The sequence below is a fragment of the Anomaloglossus baeobatrachus genome, chromosome 8 (genome assembly GCF_048569485.1).
Source record: "Anomaloglossus baeobatrachus isolate aAnoBae1 chromosome 8, aAnoBae1.hap1, whole genome shotgun sequence".
In the NCBI taxonomy this organism is placed as follows: Eukaryota; Metazoa; Chordata; class Amphibia; order Anura; family Aromobatidae; genus Anomaloglossus; species Anomaloglossus baeobatrachus.
Window position 1 is genome coordinate 167,544,750 of NC_134360.1, and position 26,350 is coordinate 167,571,099.

Below are 26,350 nucleotides of genomic sequence, written 5' to 3' on the forward strand. Positions count from 1 at the left end.
GTAGAAATGGACAGAATTAGACAGAGGTGACTGTAGCAAGGCAGTGCGGCATATAACGCAACTGCTGCAACACTGCTGTAAAGTAAGTGCCTGCTGGATTCCTTTATCAATTCATAATTTAATAACTAGTATAGTCATTTTTTAATATTGCTTATTCAGATTAGTAGAATCAATTTTACAATATTTTGATATGAAATGTGTATGTTTTGGTTTGGAGTTCTATTGAAACAGCATCTCTTTGGTGTGAGTGATGGTTGAATGGGAATACATTGATATATATTTGTATTGCTATGTGTTGATATCAAAGTCAGTACAGACACGATAAACTAGGTGAAGTCTATTTGAGCTTAGAAAGGGAGCAAGTTGTCAAAGGGGATAGCAACTTATGATGTATAAGTAGATATTTATTATATACAGACTGTCATTCTGCTCTTCCTCTAAGGGGTACTTTGCACACTACGACATTGCAGGTGCGATGTCGGTGGGGTCAAATCGAAAGTGACGCACATCCGGCGTCGCTGTCGACATCGGAGTGTGTAAATCGTTTTTACTACGATTAACGAGCGCAAAAGTGTCGAAATCGTATGATCGGTGTAGCGTAGGTCATTTCCATAATTTCGGAAGGACCGATGTTATGATGTTCCTCGTTCCTGCAGCAGCACACATCGCTGTGTATGAAGCCTTACCAGCGTCCTGGCTGCAATGAGAAGGAAGGAGGTGGGCGTGATGTTTACGTCCAACTCATCTCCGTCCCTCTACTTCTATTGGCCGCTTGCCGTGTTAAGTCGCTGTGACGCCGCACGACCCGCCCCCTTAGGAAGGAGGCGGTTCGCCGGCCAGAGCGACATCGCAGGGCAGGTAAGTGCATGTGAAGCTGCCGTAGCGATAATTTTCACTACGGCAGCTATCACAAGATATCGTAGCAGCAACGGGGGCGGGGACTATCGTGCTCGGCATCGCTACCATTGGCTTGCGATGTCGTAGTGTGCAAAGTATCCCTAACATGCACCACCCATGTGTTACCCTCATGCAGGGAAAATAAAGTTATTTTATATTTTATTTTGTTTGAGTGATATGAAGTTAAATAGGTTTTCTTTTCAAATACATATAGCAATGGCTATGAATTTATACTAAAGATCCCATTATAAGAAGTGTGCCCTCTTGTGTCTGAATAGTAGCCAATACTCATTCCTCATCGTATGACTCTGAGTGATTAGAATCCTATGCATGGATGGTCACAAAGGGCAAAAAATCCTCAAAACAATTGGCTTCAATTACTTCCAACTTTCTTTAGGTCTCTGCTTCATCATCATTTTTTATGTCTATAAGAAGATTTTGGGGGGCATCAGCTGGGGTAACTTTCCTTAGTTAAACTCTGTTCATGATTACATCCCTGCACTGGACAGAGAATGGTCAAATTGTTACCAATTGGCAAACATAAATTCTTGATATTCCATCAATGCAATTTTCTTAAACAAAAGTCTTAACTTTTGTTTAACCCCTTAACGACCGCGGGCCGTAAAATTACGTCCTAGCGGTCATAACGTTACTGCCCGTGGTCTCCTGGCAGCAGCATGCTGCGATCGGTGCACATCTCAGCTGATTTTCACAGCTGAGATGTGTGCCTGCTAGGCACGAACAGAATCGTTATCAGCTCGTGCCGTTTAACCCCTGTAATGGCGCTGTCAATATGTGACAGCGCCATTATAAACGCGATCGCGGTAAAGTTTTACTTACCGCCCGATACCGGAAGTCACGTGACATGATCACGTGACTTTCGATGGTTGTCATGGTAGCACAGGGTCATGTGATGACTCCTGTGCTAGACATGAACTACTTTCACTTTCGCTTTCCAGGGAAGCAGAAAGTGCACGTATCTGCTGTTTACAGCTGTGTAGCTGTGATCAGCAGATAGTGCCGAGCGATCGGACTGCTGATCGCAGTAGCCCCCTAGGGGGACTAGTAAAATAAAAAACAAAAGTAAAAAAAAAAGTTTTAAAAAATTAAAAAAAAACAAAAAACATAAAAGTTCAAATCACCCCCCTTTCGCCCCATTGAAAATTAAAGGGTTAAAACAATAAAAAATATACACACATTTGGTATCGCCGCGTTCAGAAACGCCCGATCTATCAAAATATAAAATCAATTAATCTGATCAGTAAACGGCGTCACAGCAAAAAAATTCCAAACGCCAAAATGACGTTTTTTTGTCGCCACAACTTTTGCGCAAAATGCAATAACAGGCGATCAAAACGTAGCATCTGCACAAAAATGATAACATGAAAAATGTCAGCTCGAGTCGCAAAAAATAAGCCATCACTGAGCCATATATCCCGAAAAATGAGAATGCTACGGGTCACGGAATATGGCGTAAAACATGCGCCACTTTTTTCAGACAAACTTCCGAATTTTTTTAACCCCTTATATAAAAGTAAACCTATACATGTTTGGTGTCTACAAACTCGCACTGACCTGAGGCATCACACCCACTCATTAGTTTTACCATACAGTAAACACAGTGAATAAAATATCTCAAAAACAATAGTGCTATCGCACTTTTTTTGCAATTTTTCTGCGTTTGGAATTTTTTTGCCATTTTCCAGTACACTATATGGTAAAACCTATGATTTCATTGAAAAGTACAGCTCGTTCTGCAAAAAATGAGCCCTCACATGATCATGTTGACTGAAAAATAAAAAAGTTACGTCTCTTAGAAAAAGAATGGCGAAAAAAAAAACGGAAAGCGAGAAATCGGCCGGTCGTGAAGGGGTTAAATTCTTACAGATTTTTGGGGGGTTTGGTGAATGTACTTTGTAGAACTCTGCACTGGATTGAACACATGCCTATTAGCCAAACAAGGTCCTTGTTACATTCACCAGTATTTAAAGAAGGTGGAGGAGGACCAGCAGAAGGTGAATGTGGAGCAGTATTTTAAGTTGCCACAGGCAAGGGAAAAGACAGATTGAAAATGGCAGTCACAATGATGACACTAGCCATGACCATCAACTTAAGCAGGGTTCAGAAAGTAAAGCAGCAGTGCCCTTGATCGTGATGCAGAGTACGTCAAGTTGTATGCTGGAATACTTATGTGATGATAGGCATGTCATTACCATCATGCAAGGGAATGGCTTTCATATATCTTTGCTTTGACACCTTTCCTATAAAAACAAAATTAAGGGATTTTTTTAGGGCTTCCAAAAGGGAGTCCACCATGATGTGTTAGAAGTAAAGATGACTGGAATAGGCAAAATTCAAATTTTCTTGTTTTGCATAAATTATCCTGAAAATTCAATTCACAGTGAAACTATTGTACATATATTTAATGTCACCTATTACGATTTAGCGTCTTTCCAGACCCAAGCGTAAAATACAGATAATATGTAAAAACTAAACATACCTACCTCACCACTTACCTGGCCTCTCTGCTGCCTCTCTGCTGCTGTCCGCACTCATCTGGTCCTGGTTGCATCTTGTGATGCCCACTTCTCGCATTGAAATTCCAAGGCTTCTCACACTGTGCCAGTATTTCCAGCTCCAATGAGCCCAGGCGACTTATGGGACAAGTGCGCAAAAGGTTAGTACATCATGTTGTCTTGACATGACATTGTATGCACAAGTGCAAAACTGTCCTGTTATTTCTGAGCAAGTGGTCAGGATCAGAAGATGCGGCTACAACTGGCTGGGTGACAGTGAGGACTGAGGACTGGAGGGGCCAGAACGGTGAATGTTCAGTTGAATATAAGTATTTTTTACATTTCATAACCTTTTGATGGCTCTTTACAGTTCTGAATAATGAGGGTCAGCAACTTCTATATTGGTGTTTCTGCGAATTACAAAAAATATGCATTTTGGAGAAAGCTATTTTTTTTCAGAATGCAAGTCGAATTAAAGTTCATTTGAATCTATTCACTTAACTATAGTTACCAGAATAGGATACTCTTGGTAAAGCTTTTGCAGAGGCAATAGCAGAGATTATAGTGTATATAAAAAGGTGAAGCAGATGCTTTACATAAGGCTGTATCAGCTTGATGCAAATGAACAAACAGAATCACGGGTTCAGTCTACATGGAGCGTGTCTTTTCTCCTGCACTCACCGTAAGCCCCATTCCCATCAACTTTTGGCTCAGCAGATTTAAACAGTGCGAAGAACTAGCATATTTCGGTAATGGCTAATTTGATGGCTTTGCCAAATTTTCACCAAATTCGATTGTGACAAATAAATTGGTGCAGACCTAAATACTTGAAAAGAGGGAGGGGAATAGAAAAAAAGAAAGAGAAACCACAAGAATAGAACACTGTGTTTCAATATGATCTATCTAATCTTATAACTTGATAAATCTCTAGATGGAATCTAACTCTGTTTTACACTAACGAGCAAAAGGGTAACAATTAGGGATGAGCGGATATATCCGACACTATTCGATATCCGAAGGCTAATAGGGTATCCGAGACATCCGATAGCCAACGGCTAATTTGACATCCGCTCCGATATTTCCATTTTCATTTCTCACTTCCTAGCGCCTTTTTCCATTCAATGAACACATCTGACATTGCTAGCCCTCACAGTAATGCCACATCCATCTTTGTTGTGGTGTTACTGTGATTGGCTTGGCCGCACGGCATCATAGGGGCTATATAAGCCAGCGGCCATTATGGTCAGTCGGTCTCTCCCTCTCTCTTTCTTACACACTGATCACGGGCGCGGCGCTGCACGGCTGTCACAATGTGGCGGGTTCTCCAGCTTTTGAAAATGCCGGCCGCACATTAATCCATCTTGTATTCCCTGCTTCCCCTGCCCACCGGCGCCTATGATTGGTTGCAGTCAGACACGCCCCCATGCTGAGTGACAGCTGTCTTACTACAACCAATCACAGCCGCTGGTGGGCGGGTCAATATCGTGTAGTAAAATAAATAAATAAATAAATAATGTAAAACAATGACGTGCGGTCCCCCACAAATGATACCCAGCCGAGGCAAGCACACAGCAGCGGCCCGGTATTCTCAGGCTGGGGAGGACGAGGGCCATGGTTACGGCCCTCCCTCTTTCAACCAAGAATATCAGCCTTCTGCTGCCCTGAGAATGTCGCATCCATTAGATGTGACAGTCCCGGCGTGTCACCGGCCCTTCCTGATTGCCGTGATGCGGTGGCCATCAGGGTAATAACTAAGGAGTTAATGGCAGCGCATCGCTGCTACTAAGTCCAAGATTAGTAATGACAGTGTCTATGACATGCCATCACTAATCTATAAGTAAAGTAAATATACACAACACCGAAAAATCCTTTATTTGAAATAAAACACCAAAAAGCCCCTCTGTCACCACTTTATTAAGCCCCCAAATATCCAAGTCCGGCATAGTCCACACTCGGCGACGTCTATGAGCGAGTGCTCAACCCAGCCTCATTCCGTGAACTGCTCCGATTTTAGAGGTGTGTCCCACTTCTCACAGCTGATGTCTGGCTCCTCCCCTCAGTGCATAATTAAAATAAATTATAATTATAAATAAATAATAATAAATACATTTAATTGGGACAGCCAGGACTCAAACTTGTGAGCTAATTGTCCATAGGCAGTAGCTCCAACCATTGAGCCACTGCCTGTAATGAAAAACATAGGAAGATTTGGTAATCTTGACCTCTGTATTGCAGTAGAGAAACCAGAAGCAGATTATTCAGCTACAAATATCATTCATAGATAGATAGATAGATAGATAGATAGATAGATAGATAGAGGGATAGATAGATAGAGGGATAGATAGATGGATGGATGGATGGATGGATGGATGGATGGATGGATAGACAGGCAGACCGATATCAAACACATATACAATGTCCCACCTCCCTGCATATTCTAAACTGGCACTCTTTAGTGACTTTCATGTGGCACTAAAGAGTGCCTAGCCATGTATTTAGCAAAAAAAAAAATAAAAAAAAGCTCTATGCGGTCCCCCTCATTTTTGATAGCCAGCTAGGGTAAAGCAGATGGCTGCAGCCTGTAGACCACAGCTGGCAGCATTACCTTGGTTGGGGATCCAATTTGGAGGGCCCTCAGGTTCTTTTTTATAATTATTTATAAATAAGTAATAAAAAAAAATGGGGTTCCCCCCAAATTGGTTCACCAGCCAAGGTAAAGTGGACAGCTGTAGTCTGGTATTCTCAGGGTGGGAAGATCCATAGTTATTGGCATATCCCAGCCTAAAAATAGCAGGCAGCAGCCGCCCCAGAAGTGGCGCATCCGTGCCCTGGTAAACGAGGTAATAAATGGGGTTGATACCAGATGTGTAATGTCAGCTGACATCAAGCCCAGCAGTTTGTGATGTCATGGCGTCTATCAGATACCCGACATCACCAGCTGTCAGTAATAAAAGTAGAAAAAAAATAGGTGACAAAAAAACAAATTTGAAAAAACACTCCCCAAAACATTCCTTCTTTCACCAATTTATTCGAAAGAAAAAAAAAATCTCCTGTAATCCATTTTAGAAGTCCCACAACGACTCTGGACCTTCTGGAATATGGGGATCATGCTCAGGTAACGTGTCCCCCATTTTCTAGGAGTGCAGATCCTCCATGTGAGGAGTGTGGGTGCAAAGAATCTGCACCTACCCTCCCCGGGTCACAGTAGCAGTGTCTGTGCAGCCAGCGCAGCTCCACAGCTCACACTGAACCCAAGAAGCTGAGCTGAGTCTGACAGCCGCGCTCTGCGCATGCGCCCAGCGTTCATTGTGAAGGAGGATAGATGCGGGGGATTAGCGCTGCAAAAAGGTAAAAACAGCAGGGGAACACCGGTAGACACCGGGGGTGTATGGGGGGGACTTAGCTGGACCAGGGGAGTAGTTTTTTGTCGCATGTGTCATGGCACATGCGACAGAAATCAGATGAAGAGGGTGAATGCGGGCAGCGCGTTAGTGTGTGTCCTGTCACTTTGGATGAATCGGGAGGGGGCAGAAATGTAGTGAGGCACCTTCTACAGGCTGTGCCCATACTGTTTCTGTTTTTTCTCATCCATTTCAGCCTCTTCCTCAGTCACCACAGGTCACCGACAGGTCCAACATGAAATTATTCGAGTTTCCTATAGACTTACATTGGGCGTCAGATATCCGCGGATACTCGGATATCGGCGACCTATCCGGCGGATAGCCGTCGGATTGGCTAATAGGGTGTTCCGCTCATCCCTAGTAACAATGTTTAACATTTTTGATTTTCAAACTCCATATCTCAACATACCACCTTCAAAGGTGAGACTATCATAATTTTGTAGACCATCATCTTGGCTACCTCATGCATAAATTTGACTTGCAACTATTTAGCATATGATTAGTTATGCTTGTCAAGTCCACTGCATTGTTACTCTTTTGCTCCTAAAAATGTAAATGTTTATTTTTAGTATTTTATAGTATTTTGTAATTCCACCTTTGGGTTTCAACACTGTGTTTATCCTTTGGGACAAGCTCTTGATCAGATTCAAGCATGTCTCAACTGAAATCTGATCCCAGGCCTGTTCTACAATTTTTCAATGTTAATGCAAACTGTTGTCTCACTTGAGGATGTAAATAGCTTTTTCTTCAACTCTACCCATAAGTGTTCAATTGGGTTGAGGTCTAGGGACTGTGGGAGCTAATTCAGTAGCTCTAATTCATTGTCATTGAAACATTTATTTGCCAATATCGATGTATGCTTCAAATCGTTGCCATGCTGGAACATAGCTCATCTGTGAGACCACCATCGATCATGAGCAAGTATCATGCACAAATATCCAACACCTTTGGCTGTGAAATAACCCCATATCATCAAGTTTCCTCGACCAAACTTGACAGTTCTTTCAAATTCTCAATCTATTAGAGCCTTTTTACCTTGTTTCTTCCAGACATATTTGCACCCATCAGAGCCTAGCCTATTGACCTATGTCTCATTGCTCCAAATCACCTGTTTCCAATCTTCTGCTTTCAACGTTTGGTACGATTTTGAAAATTCGAGCCAACACTTTTTTTTATGACAATATTGAAGTCGAGGCTTCTTCACCTTTTTCAGGCCAATATTCCACATTTGTGTGACATACTTCATTCAGTGCTTGAATGGATGTCTGTGATTTCACTACTATGAAGCATATGAGCCACCTCTACTGTTTGTTCCACAAAAATTGATAGACTTTGCGATTAGCCAATTTGTTGAATCTGACATTTTGCCAAGACATCCACCTCTTGGCTTTTGAATGGATAGACATATTTAATTTCATATTCTTTTGTCATGGAAATCACATGATCCAGTTGGGCAATTTTCTTGACTGAGAGACCTCTATTGATACTCAATGATGCTTCTCTTTTCTTGGGAAATCTTCTTCATGGCTGCTTTTTGATTTGAAACAGTGACCTTTCACTTGAGAATCAACCTATTAAAACTAGAAGTCCCAGAAATTTTGAGCTCCCCCCTGAAGTCCCGAAAGAGGGTCAAATGAAACTGAATAAACTGAATAGAACTAACTAGAAACTAAATGGCTAAACTCAATGGAAAACAGCAACCTCCTGTGGTGCGAAAGTAATGGCCTTAATTACAGAACAAAAGATGGTGTTTATAGGATGTTAGCTAAATTCCTTTAGGTCATTCGAACCGTCTCTGGGTTCCAAAGGTAGAAATGGTAAATGACCCCTCTCTGGGACTTCTCGTGTTAAACACACTAATCTATTATGGAATTTGAGAATAGTTTGTAAGTATATAGGAAGAAAATGTTTTTACACTATTAGGAACAAAACAGTAACATGGTAGTGACATGATGAGAACCTACATAACTAAGGCTATGCTTGATCTGTGATAAACTAGTGGAGTACTGACCACTAAGTTGTGAAAATTTACTTGATCAGCTAGGATGTAATGCTGGACAGTATGGGGAAGTCCACTTGGCCTTGATAAATAACGTCATGTCATAGATGTGTCATGGGAGGCAAACAGTCTTGTGGTGTCCAGCTATAAAAGGTGATGGCGTTTGGCCTTGCAAACTGCTTCCTAAGCTTCTATTAAACCTGTTTGGTTTTCAACCCTCTCCATTTAGGATCCTGCAGAGTTTCTCAGCCTGTCAGCTGCTGTTCATCAGTATTTCCCTTTTGTCTTTATATACAATACCTTCACTTCCTATTACTTGTGCTTGTGAAACTTCATATGCCTTTATCAAGTCTTCAGTGCAAGCAGTCGGTTTATATACATCTGGATAATCTTGTTGGTTGTTGCAGTTTCTCTCACTGAGTCAACTGGAGATACGTTGTTTGTTGTTTTCCCTTGTTTGTTATCTCTATGTGTCCTTTAGTGCCTAGTAGGGTTGACGAAGAGCTCATCACATTTGCTCCCTAGCTAGGGCCCAGATCAGGGTTAGCCTAAGTCCAGTTATCCAGCTCGGCCCATAGGTGTGGAACCTATCTCAAGTGATGAGGGTACCTGGTCAGGGATTACTACCTTCCCCTTCACTAGACACACAGTTTCTTTTCTCTTTTAAAATTTTCTTGTATGAGAATATTCAGAGGAATATGATGAGGAATATGACAAAGGTCAGTCAAATGTCCCTGTACAGTTAACCAACCCCCTTCCCTCTAGAAAAGTAGTCCCGTAGATCTACTCAGCACCTGGTCAAGGTGACAAATCCATTTGACAATTCCTGAGCAGAGCAGGCCCTCCTGCTGAGTGACTTGTCCTGCTTCGGAGGTAGGAGGAGAACTGGCTTCCGACCGCATCATTCCACTGAAACTGCCCTAACTAAAGTCACTAACAACCTACTAACCGCCAAAGCCAAGCGACACTAATCTGTCCTCCTCCCACTGGACCTGTCCTCTGTCTTTGACACAGTAGACCATTCCCTTCTACTACAAATTCTCTCATCTCTGGGCATCACAGACTTGCCCCTATCCTGGATCTCCTCATACTTAACCGACCAAACTTTCAGTGTCTATCGCTGTCACACCACTTCCTCATCTCGCCCCCTATCTGTCAGTGTCCCCCAAGGTTCAGTTCTAGGACTCCTGATGTTCTCCATCTACACCTTCGGCCTGGGACAGCTCATAGAGTCCCACGGCTTTCAGTATCACCTCTACACTGATGATACGCAGATCTACCTCTCTGGACCTAACATCACCTCCCTACTAACCATAATCCCACAATGTCTGTCTGCTATTTTATCCTTTTTTATCCTCTGCTCAATTCCTAAAACTGAACATGAACAAAGCAGAATTCATCATCTTTATTCCTCCTCACTCAACCCCCCCACCTAACATATCCATCAATGTCAATGGCTGCTCACTCTCCCCAGTCTGCTGCTTACTGCCTGGGAGCAACTCTAGACTCTGATCTCTCTTTCAAGCCACACATCCAAGCCCTCTTCACCTCCTGCCTCCAACTCAAAAATATTTCCCAGATTCGTACATTCCTTTCCCAAGAAGCTTCAAAAACCCTAGTGCATGCCCTTATTATCTCCCGACTGGATTATTGCAACCTCCTGCTCTGTGGCCTCCCTTTTAACAGTCTCGCACCCCTACAATCTATTCTGAACTATGCTACCTGATTAATCCACCCACCCCCACCCCCCTGCTCCTCCCCGACCTCTCCTCTCTGCCAATCGCTTCACTGGCTTCCTATTGCCCAACGACTCAAGTTCAAAACCCTAACCATGACCTACAAAGCCATCCACAACCTGTCTTCTCCCTACATCTGTAATCTAGTCTCCCGGTACTTACCTGCATGTAACCTTCGATCCTCACAAGATCGCCTTCTCTACTCCCCTCTCATCCTCTTTTCCCACCATCACATCCAAGATTTCTTGCGTGCATCCCGCATACTCTGGAACGCCCTGCCACAACAAATCAGACTCTTGCCTACCTTGTCAAGCTTCCAAAGGAACCTGAAGACCCACCTCTTCCGACAAGCCTACAACCTGCCTTAACCGTCTGTCTGATACAGCGCCACATGACCAGTCCTACCCTCACCTGTTGTATTCTCACCAATACCTTGTAGACTGTGATCCCTTGTGGGCAGGGACCTCTCTCCTCCTGTATCAGTCTGTGTTTTGTATTGTTTATGATTATTGTACTAGTCCTTATTTTCTATACCCCATTCACATATAAAGCGCCATGGAAAAAATGGCGCTATAATAATAAATAATACTAATAATAATAACTGCAAGTTTATGACCAAGCCTCAAAGAGAAAAGCTAGATCGAAAGGAGCCATTGAAAGAGTTACAATATCGGGGAGCACATTGCTCCCATAAAAAAGATAGGCATATTTTCAGATTCCTGACAGCAAGACGCACGTCACACACTTTTCCACTAGATTGTAAAATGTGCAAAGCCTTCAATACTAATAACAAGGTGTAGGAAGCACCCAGGCATATCATAGTTCTTATCTATGGATAGATAAGATCCTGATGGGAAATATAATATTCATACCTTCCATGTGGGATGCTTAGGTTCAGAGTTTTGAAGGAAAACTGAAAACCATACTTTCCCTAGAAGGAAAGAATGAGAGTAACAAATTATCGGTCAAATTAGGAGCGCTAAGAAGCAGGAAGCAGGGAAGACAAAAAGTTTTTTGAAATAAAAAACTTTTTATTGAACTAAAATACCCTCTAATGGCCACAACGCATTTTGACAACTATTTTGCTGTCGTCATCAGGTGATTAGAGGGAATGAACTATGGAGGTAACATATATAGCTAACAAACAAAGACGATTGGGTGGTATAACTAATCATGATTAAAGCCAAAATGTAACCATTAAGGTCCTGGTCAGCATTTCATAAAAAACACAATTAAAACAAGCAGAGATGATAAAACACAAGGTGAAAACGTGTCCACGCGTGCGCATAGATGCCGCACACGAATGAGCACGTATCGCCCAGATAGCTTTACTGTGAAATTTGATTCCATACAATCGACACCCCGCTAACAAACACCATATTAACACGGTATTCCAATGGTGCCATAAAAGCAATCGGAGAGGTATGCCAAAATTACTAGAATTTTATCCGGTCAAATTTAATTCATCAAAAATCTTGAACTAATGTTTTGCGACATTGTCAATGGTGAAGTTATGTCCCTCAGGGGCCAACGTCCCCAATTTGAAGATCCAGTAGCTCTCTTTTTTTTTATTAAACTATTAAACCGATTGGGGTCAGTATCAGTTACCCTATCTATAACAATGAGTTTCATCAATTTAAGGTCTCTACCATGGAAGTTGCTATAATGTTTGGACAGGCTATGAAACTGGTAGCCTGTCCGAATATTATGCCTATGTTTGAGTCAGGCGTGCATTGTCTGCACCGTGCAGCCCACATATTGAAGGCCGCATGTGCACTCTAATAGGTAGACTACATACATGGATTAACAATTTAACTTATGGTTGATGGAGTAAGTCATGCCCATTGTGTGGGAGGAAAAGGATTTTTCCCCCTTAGCAATGATATCACAACAGAGGCACTTTGGCACGCCGCAAGGGTAACAGCCCAAACTGTCTCTGTCGCGATTGCAATTGTCAAGGATAGCTTTATCCCCTTCTTTATTATAAATATTACTTCTTGATATGTTGCTAGGGGCTAACATGTTACGTAAACATTTATTCTTTCTAAAGATGATCAGGGGTTTATCTGGTAAACTTTGAGAGTATGGGGTCACCTCTCAAAATGAACCTTAATTTGTTTAATAATTCTTGGATGACTTTTCTGGGGCTGCAAAATGTGGTCACCAAACTCCATTTATTGAAGCTGGATGTCCCCTTTGTGTCCTTATCTGTCCCCTTACTTATTTTATCAATGCAAAATTTTTGGGATAAACAATTAGTTCTCCCAAAGGCATCTTGTAGGAGCTTCAAGGGGTAACCCTTTTTGTAAGAAGCATCTTTTCAATATGGCAGATTCCTGGATGAAATCCTGATCTCTAGTGCAGTTTTGGCCAGTATTGGCCATGGGGGACATTGATGACCCACTGGGGGAGGTGTCCACTGTCAAAGCGCAAATATCTATTGACATCCACTGGTTTAAAATACGTGGACGTGAACACTCTCCCATTGGGGTTAGCATTGAGGTCATCGACAAATTTGAAGGCCTCCTCCTCGGTGCCCCTCCAGAGGAGGAAGAGGTCGTCTATGTACCTTCGGTAATATGCTATCCTCTAAGAGAAGGTAGACTGCGCAATAAACAAGGACTCGAACGCACCCATGAAGAGATTAGCGTAACTGGGTGCGAATCGAGTCCCCATCGCGCAGCCCCTTCTCTGATGGTATACGGTGGCCATAAATGTGAAAACATTGTTGGTAAGGATAAACTGGATGGCCGACAACAAGAACTCATACTGGAGGCTGGATAAGAAACCATCATCTTTGAAATACTTGCGAATAGCAGATATGCCTAGTTCGTGGGGAATGTTGCTATAGAGGGCAGCAACATCAAGGGTGAGGAAGGAAATATCAGTAATAGTGGGAAGTGCTCTAAGTTCTTTAATTAATTGGGAAGAATCCTTAAGGTAAGAGGGAAGGGTCAAAACATATTTTTGGAGAAATAAATCAACATAATGAGATAAATTGCATGTGATGGATTGTATACCTGAAATTATAGGGCGGCCTGGGGGATTAGTGGGGTTTTGTGTAGTTTGGGAAGAAAGTAAAAATAAGGGATTTTGTAACTTATAATGTCTAAAAATTTCCATTCTTTTTTGTTCAGAATGCGAATGGTGATGGCACCCTTAATCAATTCTTTATATTCAAGGAAGATTTCTATACAGGGATCATGATCTAACTGTGTGTAGTAATCAGTGTCACCCAGGATCCTGAACCCCTCCCCTATACAGTATACCAAGTTCGATTCATCAAGACTACACCCCCCCCTTGTCGGCATTCTTTATCACAATATTTTCATTCTTACGGAGGGACAAGATGGCTTTCCTTTCAGCAATGTTTGTTATCTTTATATCTAGGGTAGGTCAAGGAACAGACTTCTTTAAGAACCAAGTGTTCTAAAGAAAAGTTTCTATATAGGAGCCTCTGTGGTTTAAGGGATAGAAGTTGTTTGAACGTTTTTTTACTTCTACATGTGTATAATTATCTATATCAGGGTTGAGGGAGTCAGTAGAAGTTTTGGACGAGATCGACTTTTTAATAGTTTCTTCAATTAGATAATGACTTTGTACTGGGAATTTCCTAAAAAAAAATCATTTAAATTTATATATAAACCAAAAGTATCAAGGGCCGAATTGGGGCAAAAGGATAGACCACAACTCAATAATATGTTAACCAAAAAAGAAGTGAGGTGCAGGGCAGTGTGTTCAGTCAGGCCATCACTGGTGGGTCGGTTTACTGCCATCTGGAGCATTTTTTGTTTATAAAGTGCAGCGTCATGTCCTTTTACTTATTGCTGGTGATGTGCATGTAGTCTGTTTACAGTAGTGTGCACATTGCTCAAGGGACATGGTGCATTATATAGTAATACAGGTCTTAGGCTACTTTCACATATCAGTTTTTTTCCATCAGGTACAATCCGGAAAAAAATGGGTTAAACGGATCCGGTACCGCATCCATTTTATCCCCATAGATTTGCATTACCGGATGGTACATGATGGCTTTGCGTTTTATCCGTTTTTTTTCGGATGCGGCAAAATTAATTAAAGCGGCGGCCGGAGGCAACGTGTCTTGCAACATTTTTTTGTCCGGCAAAAAAACCGCATCGCGCGCGATACGGCGTGTTTCACAATGAAAGCCTATGGACGCTGGATCCGCTGGATCCTGATTTTTGGCGATTGGTGGCTGTTCACACATTGCCATCTAGCCCTGTCCACAGGCTATATATTCCAAGCAGCATGTGCTTTGGCCTGTCCCGCCCACAACCATGAATCAGTCATGGAGACGGGTCTGAAAAGCACCAGGTATGCGCTGTGCAGTCCTATTTTTGCATTTGTGAGGCCGCATGGCACACTTTAAATAAAAATATTTTAGTGTAGGACTGCCTCAGGAGATTTGCCGTGAAGTGGTGGGGTAACTCGAAAAATTGAAATTTTTTGCTAAAAATCTCATTTTTTCAATAGTACAGGTTGGATCGTTGGTACTGTGCACACTTTGCATACATTACATTTTGAGTAGAGGTTGTTTTTTCTTGTCTCTTGTGGCCTTGCAAAGGATGGTCTAAAAAAAATTATGAAACAATTCCATAAAATTGCTGTTACCAGCACCAGATACAGTGTTGCTAGTACGGTTTGACTGATAATGACGAGACAGTCCCATGCTTGCAAGTTATAACTGGGAGATTCACTCCGTGCACCACTGGTGTTTGGTGGAAAAGCTGAGCTAAGATTGAGTAACAGCTTCTGCTGATACTCCTGCATACGTGCGTCCCTTTCTATGGCTGGAATAATTTCACCAAATTTGGACTTGTACCGGGGATCTAATAGTGTGGCAACCCAGTTGTCATCATTACTTCTAATTCGAACAATCCAAGGGTCATGTTGTAGGTAGTGCAGCAAGAAGGCGCTCATGTGTCTTGCACATCCATGCGGACCAAGTCCTCACTGTGTTTGTGGCGGCGAAGTGATAACCGTGCTTTCTTCCTCTGTCATCTCCCCCCAACCTTATTTAACCGAAATTTGACCAAGGTCTCCCTCATCTGCTGAGTCTTCCATGCCCATCGAGAGTTCGTACTCCTTTTCTTCCTGGTCTCCTGCACCTTCCTCAACATTTTGGCTGCTACTATGCGCCCTTGTTAATCCCTCTCCCCCACCGTCCCATGCCTGCTGCCTTGGTGATGCTGAACGTCTGGACCTTGTAGATGTTGATATCCCTTGCGCATATGAATCCTCCTGTACTTCCTCCCCTTCCTCTTGTCCCACCCCCTGACTCCGAATAGTGTTTAGCGTGTGCTCCAGCATGTAAATGACTGGAATTGTCATGCTGATAATGGCATTGTCAGCACTAAACATATTCGTCGCCATGTCGAAACTGTGCAGAAGGGTGCATAGGTCCTTGATCTGAGACCACTCCAGCAGTGTGATCTGCCCCACCACTTCATCTCGTTGGCCCAGGCTATACGTCATAACGTATTGCACCAGGGCTCGGCGGTGCTGCCACAGTCGCTGCAACCTGTGGAAGAGTGGAATTCCACACGCAGGCCGAAAGACTTCTGGCGCGATGCAAGTCGGTCAGCTGCGGCGGTTGAACGGCAGAAGTGAGCAGAGAGTGACCGTATCCTGTGCAGAAGCCAATCTAGGCCGGGATAGGGGGTTAAAAATTGCTGGACAACAAGGTTCAACACATGAGCCATACAAGGCACGTGTGTCACCTTTCCCTGGCATAGGGCCGCACCCAGGTTTGCAGCATTGTCGCACACGGCCTTATCTGGCTGTAGATTGAGTGGAGACAACCATTTGGTAAACTCGCTCGCAAGAGCTGACCACAACTCCTCAGCTGTGTGACTCCTATTTCCAAGACATTTCAAGGTAAAGACCGCCTGATGCCGTTGAGCTCTGCTGCCAGCATAGTAAGGAGGTGATTCCTTGTGCGCAGTTACAATGCGGGTGGCCTGACCAGGCAGGCCTGGAGCAGAGGTGGAGGACCCAGACAAGGTTGAGGAGGCAGAAGCAGTGGAGGAATTTCAACCTACAGAGGATTGACGCACAAGTCGTGGGGAAGGCAAGAGTTGTTCAGTAGACACTTCTCCATCTCTCACCAAAGTTACCCAGTGCCCAGTCAGTGACAGGTAATGCCCCTGTCCATGCTTACTGGTCCAAGTATCAGTGGTGAAATGCACCCTGTCACACTCTGAGTTTCACAAGGAAGCGGTGATGTTTTGTGCGACATGCTGGTGTAGCGCAAGCACACCTTTCTTGGAGAAGTAGTGGCGGCTGGGCATCAGGTACTGGGGCACTGCAACTGTCATAAGGTCTCAAAAATCCTCTGTGTCCACCAGGCAGAAAGGCAGCATTTCGGCAGCCAAGAGCTTACAGAGGGTGAAAGTCAACCTCTTAGCTTTGTCTTGGCTAGGAGGAAATAGCCTTTTATTGGTTTATATCTGAGATACCAAGATCTGGCTGCTGTGTGGAGACGGTGTTGAGTAGGGTGTCCCTGGAAAACTGCAGGTTTGTGAGGAAAGTGCAGGCGGAGACATGATGTTGCCTTCATCCAAACTTGGTGCTCTTGTTGTCTGAGAGAGCTCTACACCAGCACTTGTTTCCCCTTCCAAAACAACTGACGACCTGCCAAGCAAACTGCCTGTTGCGATTAAAGAGGTGGAAAGTCTGCGTGGAAAAATGTGTGACAGCTGTCCCCACAGTCACAGAGGATAAAGAGCGCGCGGATGCACTTGAAGGGGGAGACGGTGTTTGGCCCGCTCCGCTAGGCCACATTGTAGCATGGTGAGCTTCCCACTGGGACTTATGCTTGTTATTCATGTGACGATTCATGGAAGAAGTTATCAAACTAGTGAGGTTTTGGCCTCTACTTATAGATTGGCGACAAATCTTACAGATCATATGATTTGGAAGATCCTTTGCGATGTCAAAAAAGGACCAGGCTAGGCAAGGTTTAAAGCCCATGCGACCTGCAGAGCCACCCTGACTTGTGCTCAGAGGCAGAGTTGTGGCTGAGGATACAGTTGTTGACGTGCTTCCAGTACTCCGGCTCTGTCCAGGAAGGCGCAAGGTAACTTTGTCGTCAGTCGCATGCTCCTCCACCGCCTCTGGTGACCTCCTAGAAAGCCTGACTGTGGGTTGACAGTAAGTGGGATCTAGAACTTAATCATCAAGCCTTGTGTTTGAACTCCCCTTGCCCTCAGACCTAACCTCTTCCTGCCCTGACTGAATAGTTAATTTGTCATCCCAATCAGGTAGCTGCGTCTCATCCTCATCAATATGTTCCTCATTGTCTCCACCAACAGGTGTTACAGTTTGGGAATGAGGGTCTACATTATGCTCAGAAACTTAGTCATCAGGGCCTGAATCAGACTCACAAAGCTTCTGGGCATCACTGCAGATCATTTCCTGGTCTGTACTCACTGTAGCTTGGGAGCAGACCTCTGATTCCCAGCCTATAGTGTGACTGAACAGCTCTGCAGACTCTGTTACATCTGCCATCTCTGTTACACCATACTATACAGGGTGGGTGGATACTTGAGAGCTGGGAGAAAGCAAGTGCGATTTGGGTGACATCTCAGAGGACTGTTGTTTTAGGATGTTGAAGTTGAGGTGGAGGAGAGGACACTTGTTGGAGCACGTACGATCCATTCAAGCATGTTTTTTTGTGTGCATCATCTACCTTTGTTACAGTTGTTCGGTTCTGTAAAAAAGGGAGCACATCCGATTGTCCACGGAAAGTAGTAGACATCTTACTTTTGCTGGAAGATGGCCTTTCTTCAGCAGATGTTAATGTAGCTTTCCCACCTACCCCACGAACACAAACGTTTTTTCCTTTTCCAACATGCCTGTTCCCCTTTCCACCAACATGTATCCTTTTGCCACTCATTTTGTTAGCAACAAGATTGGACACTTAAAATGTGGCACCAAAATGGAGAGGTGGTGTAGATTACAGAGGTGGTCTAGCTTTATTGACAGTTGAAGAGCCAACACTGACTAATACAGTCAATTTTAGTATGCCCCTAACAGTGGAAGCACAGTTTGCAATTAGAATTGAGTAGCAAAAATGGACAGGTGTGTACAATGCAGAGGTGGTCTAGCTTTATAGACAGCTGAAGAACCAACATTGACTATCACAGTCAATTTTAGTATGCCCCTAACAGTGGCAGCACAGTTTGTAATTAGAATTGTGTGGCAAAAATAGACAGGTGTGTAGCATGCACAGGTGCTGTACTGTGATTGGCAGCAAAGGAACACTAAGGTAGTATCCCAGACAATTTGAGTATGCCCCGAACAGTGGCAGCACAGTTTGTAATTAGAAATGTGTAGCAAAAATGGGCAGGTGGGTAGAATGCACGGGTGCTGTGGGTCAGTGGATAGCAAAGGAACACTAAGTTAGTATTCCAGACACTTTTAGGTTGCCAGAAAAAGTGTCAGCTCCTTGGGGAAATAAAATGGTGGGGCAAAAATGGGCAGGTGGGTAGAATGCACGGGTGCTATGGGTCAATGGACAGCAAAGGAAGCCTCACTTTCTATCCCTGCTAATGAAAAAATGCAGCAAGGAATTGCCTGAGCTGAGGTAGCCAGACGCTGTTATCTAAAGCGCTTCACATCGTTTGCATGGACCTGCCTAGCAGCTATGGCTATGAACGCCTGTAAATCAGCCCTGAAAAGGGCTGAAATAACCAGTAGTCCCTAATCCCTAAAGCGCTGTGTCTCTATAGCGCACACAGCAGCAGCGGTAGCGGGAGCAGTGACTGTCACCCTCACGCAGCAGAGACATAATGGCGGTGATGGGCAAAATGGCTGTGTCTTATAAAGCAAGGACATGTGACATACTCAGACTATGATACATGCCCTTGCTTGTCTGGCAAAAATCAACTTTTCAGTGTGTGTCTCTGTGATTTGCTGACAGCCTGGCCCGCCCCACTGTACGCGCGGTTAGGGAAAAAAAATGGCGATCGGCATTCTCTCAGCACTCAGCAGCAGCACTGATCTAAACCCGGTCCTCCCGCCACACTATTTGCTGATTTTTTTATAATAGCGTGATTCACGGTGACTCACACTATTAGAGTGAAAAGCCAGCTAGTAACTAGCTAGGCTTTTTGTTGATCGAACCGTTCTCGAACGTAACTCGAACTTTGAGCTTTTAGCAAAAAGCTCGAGTTCGTTGAACATCTCAAACACCCCCCAAAATCACTCGAACATGAAATTGGCGAACCTCGAACATCGCTTATCTCTATCAAATACATAACTTCAGAAAGGCTTTACATGTGAGTGTCTCTCTTATTGGCATTACCATGGTCTGTACTCGTTATCAATTGTTTTTTGTCCTCTTTTTCTTCCTTCAAATACCATCTCATGTTTTAACTGTGTTTAAAATATTGCACTATGCATGTTAGTATTTTCTAAATAAATATGAAATATACCGTATTTTTCGCTTTTTAACCCCTTCAGCCCAAAGCCTATTTTGACCCTAAAGACCAGGCCATTTTTTGCAATTCTGACCAGTGTCACTTTATGAGGTTATAACTCTGGAACGCTTCAGCGGATCCCGGTGATTCTGAGATTGTTTTTTCGTGACATATTGGGCTTCATGTTAGTGGTAAATTTAGGCCGATATTTTTTGCGTTTCTTTGTGAAAAAAACAGAAATTTCGCGAAAACTTTGAAAATTTTGTAATTTTCAAACTTTGAATTTTTATGGTCTAAAACCAACGAGACATATGACACAAAATAATTAATAAATAACATTTCCCACATGACTACTTTACATCAGAAACATTTTGGGAAAAAAAAAAAATTTAAGGAAGTTATAGGGGTTCAAAGTTTATGAGCAATTTCTCATTTTTACAACAAAATTTACAAAGCCACTTTTTTTAGGGACCACATCACATTTGAAGCGATTTTGAAAGGTCTACATGACACAAAACACCCAAAAGTGACACCGTTCCAAAAACGGCACCCCTCAGGCTACTCAAAACCACATTCAAGAAGGTTATTTACCCTTCAGGTGCTTCACAGTAACTAAATCAATGTGGAAGGAAAAAATGAACATTTTACTTTTTGCAACAAAAATGTTAATTTAGCCTCAAATATTGCATATTCACAAGGGTAGCAGGATTCAATGAACCCCCAAAATTTGTTGGGCAGTTTCTACTGAGCACGCAGATACCTCATATGTGGCGAAAAACCACTGTTTGGGCGCACGGCAGGACTCGGAAGGGAAGGAGCGCCATTTGACTTTTTTGAACAGAAAATTAGCTGGAATCGTTAGCCGCACCATGTTGCGTTTGGAGAGCCCCTGAGGTGCCGAAACAGTGGAGCTCCCCCACATGTGACCCCATTTTGGAAACTAGACCCCTCATGGAATTTATGTAGATGTTTATTGAGCACTTTGAGCCTCTGGGGGCTTCACAAAAGTTAATAGAGTTGAGCCGTGAAAATAAAAAAAAAAAAATTTACCACAAAATTGTTACTTCAAGCAGGTAGCTTTTTTTTCACAAGGGTATCAGGAAAAATTGCACCATAAAATGTATTGTGCAATTTCTCCTGAGTACACAGACACCTCATATGTGGTGGAAATAAAATGTTTGGGCGCACAGCAGGGCTCGGAAGGCAAGGAGCGTCATTTGACGTTTCAAACGCAAAATTGTCTGGGATAATTAGCGTATTCCATGTTGCGTTTGGAGACCCCCTGAGATGCCGAAACAGTGGAGCTCCCCCACATGTGACCCCATTTTGGAAACTAGACCCCTCATGGAATTTATGTAGATGTTTATTGAGTACTTTGAGCCTCTGGGGGCTTCACAAAAGTTAATAGAGTTGAGCCGTGAAAATAAAAAAAAACTTTTTACCACAAAATTGTTACTTCAACCAGGTAGCTTTTTTTCACAAGGGTATCAGGAAAAATTGCACCATAAAATGTATTGTGCAATTTCTCCTGAGTACACAGACACCTCATATGTGGTGGAAATAAAATGTTTGGGCGCACAGCAGGGCTCGGAAGGCAAGGAGCGTCATTTGACGTTTCAAACGCAAAATTGTCTGGGATAATTAGCGTATTCCATGTTGCGTTTGGAGACCCCCTGAGATGCCGAAACAGTGGAGCTCCCCCACATGTGACCCCATTTTGGAAACTAGACCCCTCATGGAATTTATGTAGATGTTTATTGAGCACTTTGAGCCTCTGGGGGCTTCACAAAAGTTAATAGAGTTGAGCGGTGAAAATAAAAAAAAAATTTTTACCACAAAATTGTTACTTCAACCAGGTAGCTTTTTTTTCACAAGGGTATCAGGAAAAATTGCACCATAAAATGTATTGTGCAATTTCTCCTGAGTACACAGACACCTCATATGTGGTGGAAATAAAATGTTTGGGCGCACAGCAGGGCTCGGAAGGCAAGGAGCGTCATTTGACGTATCAAACACAAAATTGTCTGGGATAATTAGCGTATTCCATGCTGTGTTTGGAGACCCCCTGAGGTGCCGAAACAGTGGAGCTCCCCCACATGTGACCCCATTTTGGAAACTAGACCCCCATGGCATAGAAAAAAAAAACAGCGGCAGATGTGGGAGGGGTGGCAGATGGGGCGGCGGCAGATGGGGGGGCAGCGGCATATAAAGGGAGCATCTGTGATTGTGAGACGGCGGCTGGGATAGGGTGGGGGCGGATGGGAGAGGGCACAGTGGATGCAGGAGCGGCAGAGGATGGGGGAGGGGGGATGGGGGGGGATGGGTGGGAAGGGGAGTGGGAGATGAGATTGGGGAAAGTTACACTACAGGATGGATCTAGGCAGCTGGATCACAGGAGATGAAGGAGGCAGCAGATCGGGGAGGGTGAGAGGTGGGAGAGGGAGCGCAGCGCAGATCACGGAGGAGACAGGTGAGCAGAGCACAGATCACGGGGGTGAGAGGTGAGGGACAGCGGACAGCAGATCACGGGGGTGACAGGTGAGGGAGCACAGATCACTGGGGTGACAGGGGAGGGAGCGCACATCACGGCGGTGACAGGTGAGGGAGCGCACATCACGGCGGTGACAGGTGAGGGAGCGCACATCACGGCGGTGACAGGTGAGGGAGCGCACATCACGGCGGTGACAGGTGAGGGAGCGCACATCACGGCGGTGACAGGTGAGGGAGCGCACATCACGGCGGTGACAGGTGAGTGAGCACACATCACGGGGGTGACAGGGGAGGGAGCACACATCACGGGGGTGACAGGGGAGGGAGCACACATCACGGGGGTGACAGGGGAGGGAGTGCACATCACGGGGGTGACAGGGGAGGGAGCACACATCACAGGGGTGACAGGGGAGGGAGCGCACATCACGGCGGTGACAGGTGAGGGAGTGCACATCACGGGGGTGACGGGAGGGAGCACACTTCACGGGGGTGACAGGGGAGGGAGTGCACATCACGGCGGTGACAGGTGAGGGAGCGCACATCACGGCGGTGACAGGTGAGGGAGCGCACATCACGGCGGTGACAGGTGAGGGAGCGCACATCACGGGGGTGACAGGGGAGGGAGCACACATCACGGGGGTGACAGGGGAGGGGGCGAGTAGCCGATCACGGGGGTGAGAGGTGGGGGGGAGCGGGCAGCACATAACGGAGGAGAGGGGGCGCGCAGCATATAACGGAGGGGAGGGGACGGGCAGCACATAACGGAGAGGGGGCGCGCAGCACATAACGGAGGAGAGGGGGCGGTGCCGGGCAGCACATAATGGAGAGGGGGCGGGGCCGGGCAGCACATAACGGAGAGGGGGTGGGGACGGGCAGCACATAACGGAGAGGGGGCGCGCAGCACATAACGGAGGAGAGGGGGCGGTGCCGGGCAGCACATAACGGAGAGGGGGCGGGGCCGGGCAGCACATAACGGAGGAGGAAGCGGGAAGCCGATCTCGAGTGGAGGGGGCTGGCAGCACATCACGGAGGTGAGGGGACGAGCAGCCGATCACAAGGGAAAGGGGCCGGGCAGCAGATCGGGGCGGTCCGGTGGCACTGTGGCAGATGGAGGGCGGTGGCGGCGGATCGGGAGGTGTGGGGATGAGGGTGCGGGCAGCAGATCGGGTGGCAGATCGCGGAGGGCAGTGGCGGATCGGGAGGTGTGGGGGTGGGGGTGCGGGCAGAAGATCGGGTGGCAGATCGCAGAGGGCAGCGGCGGATTGGGAGGTATGGGGGTGGGGGTGCGGGCAGCAGATCGGGTGGCAGATCGCAGAGGGCAGCGGCGGATCGGGAGGTGTGGGGGTGAGGGTGCGGGCAGCAGATACGAGGGGTGGGGGTGCGGGTGCGGGCAGAAGATCGGGTGGCAGATCGCGGAGGGCAGCGGCGGATTGGGAGGTATGGGGGTGGGGGTGCGGGCAGCAGATCGGGTGGCAGATCGCAGAGGGCAGCGGCGGATCGGGAGGTGTGGGGGTGAGGGTGCGGGCAGCAGATACGAGGGGTGGGGGTGCGGGTGGCAGATCGCGGAGGGAAGCGTCGGCGGCGGATCGAGAGGCCGGTTTCATACAGTGCAATGGCAGCGCGGCACCTTCCGGGTCCCATGCTCCGGTCACATAACAGCATGGGACCGGAGCTTGTCGCCCTGCCATTGCACTGTGTACACTCACTGTGCTGGCGTGCTGCAGGGAACGGGAAGTGAAGCTGATGGGGCGGTCACTGGCAACAGGTCCACTGTGATTGGAGACAGCGGTCACAAGGCCGATCTCTCCAATCAAAGCTACTGGAGCTGGGGGAGGGTGATCCAGTGAGGTCACCCAGCTCCAGCCAATGGCCAGTGCTATAGCTGCACTGGCCAGGGCTGGATTTCAAAGTTTCAGTCACTTTAAGTGGCTGGAACATTACAGTGGCTGTGATTGGTTGAGCGGCGTTCGTCAGCCAATCACAGCCTCCGTAGGTCCGGGGAGGAGGCACCACCCCTCCTGAGGTCAAGTACAGGTTCCCTCCTCCCCGAATCTGCGGTTTATGCTAACTTTTCACAGTCACCGGAGGCTCTGGTGCCGCGATTACGCCATGACGGAAAGATCCGTCCTTGGTCGTTAAGGCCCAGGGCACCATGACGGATCTTTCCGTCCATGGTCGGGAAGGGGTTAAGATGCACCGGATTATAAGACGCACATCAAATTTAGAGATTAAAAAAGGTAAAACAAATAAAAATGGGGTCCGTCTTATACTCCGGTGTTGTCTTACTGGAGGGAGGTAGCAGTGGTGGTGAAGCGGGGTCACAGGAGACAGAGGTTATGCTGGCAGACGCGGCGGGTAAGTGGCAGCAGGTGCTGCGGGTCAGTGGCGGCAGGCGTGGCGGCGGGTCAGTAGTGGTAGCAGCAGCAGCGGCGGGTGAGTTGTGCAGCAGGCCGGTGCCGTGAGTGTCCCAGTGTCCGCAGTCCCGGTTAAAATGATGGCACCTGGAGCGGCCCATGCGCAGATGGAGCTCTCATTCAAGGGCTCCATCTGCCCATGCGCTGACTCCCGGAGCCATCATTTGAAACTGGGACCACGGACACACTGGGAAACCTTCAGGACAGCCGCCCGCATGCACAGAGTGGCAGCCAGCAGGCTGCCCGCCCACCCGCACAAAGAGGCAGCCGCCACCGACAGGCACCCAGGTGCCACTCACATACAGGCACCCGGCTGCCGCCCGCACACAGGCACCTGGCTGCCACCCGCACGCACACAGGCACCCGGCTGCCGCCTGCACGCAGCCACAGGCATCCGGCAGACTGAATGCACCCGATCACTGCACAGACAGGCCCTCCAGATAACGCTATATTCAGATTTTAAGATGCACCCCTCATTTTTCTTCCAAATTTTTGGGCAAAAAGTGCATCTTATAATCCGAAAAATACGGTAGTTCAGCAATTTGCTCAAGTTCTCTTTTTTGTTCCAGTTCGTGACATATTGGTAAGTGGTGGTGGGATCTTGTGTAACCCCGTTGGTTGTTTCATGACAGCTTGATACTTCCACGTATCTAGTGCGACACATTAGCCCAATAATAGATGGTTAGTTAGTGTTGGAAATGGTGTTGTAAAGCTTTTTCTTGGTGTAGCATGAACTACATTTTGTATTTAGTTTTAGAATTCATACTTGGAATTGATCAGTGCCTATGTGTACAGTGCTTATTGAAGTTTTGTCTTCTTATTTCATTTTTCGGTGAAATTTATTTTTCTTGATGTGAGATATGTCTTTTTCTATTTTTTTTTCTGTATGAGGTTAATTTTCCTACTACATTACTATAGGCTTTTATAGTAATTCTTTGGGAAATAATGTACAAATTCACAAATTGATGCTTAATATGTGCAAATGTTCTTTAAACTCTTGACATATAACCTCTGTATTAAATAAAACTATATTACTGTAAGAAGACAATACAGAGGCGGTACTGATTGAAAGTAAATGATTTACAAGTTATGTCTACGATACTCTGTAGACTTAAAACTCAATTCCCATTCTGTTCATGACACTATTTTAAAAGAAACTTGAAGACAGCAAAAAATGTGAATAAATTGTCAATTCTGGGTTAGCTACACTTTTGCAACTGAAATTAGCCAATGTTCTGCCTACAGAAAGTCAAGTTTTTCTTTCATTTGTGTTTGGTTGGCTTTATAAGGCCAGTGAGTTTGTGGCCACTTTTAATGGGTTCTATCTGACTTTTAATTAGAGAAAGCCGCGCTGTGTAGCAAGCAGCTGGCGGAGTCTTCTGTCTTAACCAAAAGTCAAACTAATTAAGATTCTTGGAGGGAAACATTTTCATTCCAGCAGGCTTAATCAGCCA